The sequence below is a fragment of the Sinocyclocheilus rhinocerous genome, unplaced genomic scaffold (genome assembly GCF_001515625.1).
Source record: "Sinocyclocheilus rhinocerous isolate Xijiao unplaced genomic scaffold, SAMN03320098_v1.1 scaffold4184, whole genome shotgun sequence".
Classification (NCBI taxonomy): Eukaryota; Metazoa; Chordata; class Actinopteri; order Cypriniformes; family Cyprinidae; genus Sinocyclocheilus; species Sinocyclocheilus rhinocerous.
In genome coordinates this window covers 55,035-58,284 of record NW_015635202.1, presented here as the reverse complement: position 1 = coordinate 58,284, position 3,250 = coordinate 55,035, and the positions used below count along the sequence as shown (strand labels likewise).

The 3,250-nt window shown below is 39.6% G+C and overlaps 1 pseudogene; it reads right to left on the bottom strand.

The window, feature by feature from the left end:
- Positions 1-2,493: 2,493 nt before the first annotated feature.
- LOC107746766 (zinc-alpha-2-glycoprotein-like) overlaps positions 2,494-3,250 on the bottom strand; it is a 9,948-nt pseudogene continuing 9,191 nt past the window's right edge.

Here is a 3,250-nt window from a genome sequence, read left to right as displayed (position 1 = left end):
TAAACACAATCAAGCCTAGAAAAAAAAACAGTCAACCACCCCTTTGACCTAAATTTACACAATGATTATACATTGCAACGAGTGCTCTGTATCTTTGCGTATACATTTTCATATGCTGAACTTTGATATGTCATATACTAAAGAACAAATACTGATAATCAACATTCATCTATGAATCAACAGAGACACAATCATCATTCTCTGCTCTATAAGGCACAGATGTAAAGATATTCAGACATTATTAAATATCTTCACCTGAAAGTGTGAAATACAGCAGGATTAATATAATCTCTTTAATCCAGATCATCAAAAAAAAAAACGCATTATTTTTCACATAATTTATCTTTATTCTACACCACTCTGTCCCTTCTCCTATAAACGCTCTGATGATTTCCTGATTTCATGAAGCCCCTCCCTCAGAAATACGCGATGCGCTCTGATTTGTTAGCTAGCCCAGTGTGTTGTGGCTCGCTAAACCGCCTCTAGTGCGCGTCTATTTTCTGCGGCCTTAATAAAGTCTGCTTCATATAGAGAGCTATAATAATAGAGACTTTGCGTTCTCTTTCGGTTTCCTCTTTAAAAACAAAACAAAAAAAAACACAAGTTTAAACTTGTCGATTCCACTTTGTTCATTTTAGAAGTGAACTTTTGCATGTTTGGTGAAAAATTTTATGTTATGGTTTTGGACTGCTGTCTTGAGCCGTCTTATTTTAAAGGGACATTCCACTCATAAAATGTGGTTATAACACAAAATGCGGTTATAATTTTTTGATTCTGTTTGTAAAGTGATCTTATGAATGCATGTATTAAACTTTGATCTGTCACACAACATAAACCCAATTGTACATGAAGAGACAAAAGTGATATTGAGACTAGACAGCCGTACCTACAATCTTGTACTGGAAATCACTTCTGGCAGAATCCTTTAGTTCATCACACACTGATACTGAGATGCTTGAGATGTAAGGGTCTTCAGGCTCTTCTTCAGCTGAAAGGATCCGTCTGCATTTGGTCTGATTCCATGTGTGTGTAACGGAGGCCAGCGTTAGGTGCTGTGCAGGTAAACCTCACTCCCCTGATCTCAAGAGACGCACTAGCGACTGACGCTAGCCTCCTTGTTAGTGCGTCCGCCTCCCATGCCGGAGACCCACTCGGAACAAGAACGAGGTGTGGCGTTGAGGACCTGGGAGAGAGGGGTTACATTGGTGCCATGACCCGGATGGGAGTGAGGGTTAGGGGGGTGAGTGTAACGGAGGCCAGCGGTAGGTACTGTGCAGGTAAACCTCACTCCCCTGATCTCAAGAGACATGCTAGTGGCTGCAGTCTTTAGCCTCCTTGTTAGTGCGTCCGCCTCCCATGCTCGAGACCCACTCAGAACAAGAACGAGGTGTGGTGTCAGCAGCTCATCAGGTAACAGCGTCTGATTGTGTCTGATCTCCATCTGCACATGTTTAGGGTAGAACCCGTGGCCAAACACTCCAGAACCGGCTTGTCTGATGATCCAGACACTTTTACAGAAAAGTAAACTTCAGTATGACCTGCAAAACAGACAACATTCAACCAAGTGATTGAGATGATGATAGATCACTGATGTAGACTCATGTAGCTATCTCAGGTCTACTTTGCAGCTCATTCTAGACCTTGCATGCTTTTACATCAGTGAAAGGTAGTAAATTTTTTTAAGCGTTTTTCTTTTTCAATTGATTGACAGCACTTATATAGGCTACATATGTATTTTATTCACATATCTTAATTTTTTTTTTATTATCTGTGTGTTGTTGTTGTTGTCTATTGCTTATATGATCTGATTCTAATGCTTGTTTGTTTTTTACCCATCTTCTTGGGCTGGGTAAATATGTTTTGTAATTATTTTTCACATATAATACCAGGCAGCATAAACGCATCTGAATTTTATACATGGTAAGAGTTCTTTTGAATATTCAGATGCCTGTCTAATATTGCATGGTTCCCTTTCATGGGAACTTCGAACTGCGTCCTCTAGGGGTCGCTATGGGGAACGCCTCATCGTGACCCGTGTCTGAAGCATACATAGAAAAACACCAACTCGTTGGCCGGCGACAGCCATGACGTCACTACCGGTGCGACTATAGTATAAATTGGCGCCGGGAGCACACATCATTCTCTTCTTCGTCTTCATTGACTGTTTTGTTTGAAGCGTGCATTTCTGAAGAAAATGGAAAAGTAAGAGCGATCTCTATTTATCTTATTATGGCGAGCACTAGCAAAGCATTTAAGGATGTGTGCATCCATGTTGACGTTGTTTAACATCTGATGACGCACACGATCTATGCGTTGTTTTGTTTGGGCAAAGAGCATGCACGCGATGTCTCCGAGGGGGCAATCGGCGTGCACTGTTAGCGTTTTTCCAAGGAAGAAAAAAAAAAAATAAATAAATGTGTCTCGTTCCCTACTCAGGGAACCATGGTTACATAAGTAACCTTAGACGTTTTAGTCAGAGATATATAAACTCACCTGCCATGATGAACTGGTGGAAACTGATTCTCTTTTCCAGATAATGCCATTATCAAGGACTAAAGGTTTCCGGTGCAAAAAGAGGTCAAAAGTCAAGGTCTCGCCATCATAGGCGTATTCATCAGTGCCTTGAAGAACTATTACTGAACCATTAGAGTGACGTTCAACTGCACAACCGTGCCTCCACTGAAGATCATGAAGATCTAAAGAAACAGATCAAATTCAGATGTACATGACAAAAGTGATGAGAATTTATTTATTTTTTTTTGCATGTCAGTGTATTTTTTCTACATGCCAGGTAAAATGTATCTCAAAACAAACTTCACTTGGTTAAAACTGGCCATGACCTATCATTATCCTTGTAGATTAGCATTAATGAAGATCTAAATCTTAAAAGAGGTGGAAACAATTAAATATATTAATGGCTGATATATTGTGCATCCTTAAATACTAGAAATACTGTGACAACGTTGAAAACTATTCTAATAAACCTTTTGCATGCTGGTTAATAAATAATTTGCCTACCTGTGGAATGTGTACTTATATAATTTCTCGTGTGTTGAGGTTGATTTGAAGCCACTGCTTATAATGCAGCTCATCGTTTTCCTTTCTAAAATAGATTCCTCACACAACTGTGTCAAGAAATCTGCTTTATTCACACTGTTACAGAAACTCATCTGTATGTCATTGAGCTCGATTGAGTTGTAAAACTCATACATTTCTTTAGAGATAAAGAACGCACACCTGAGCACGCAGA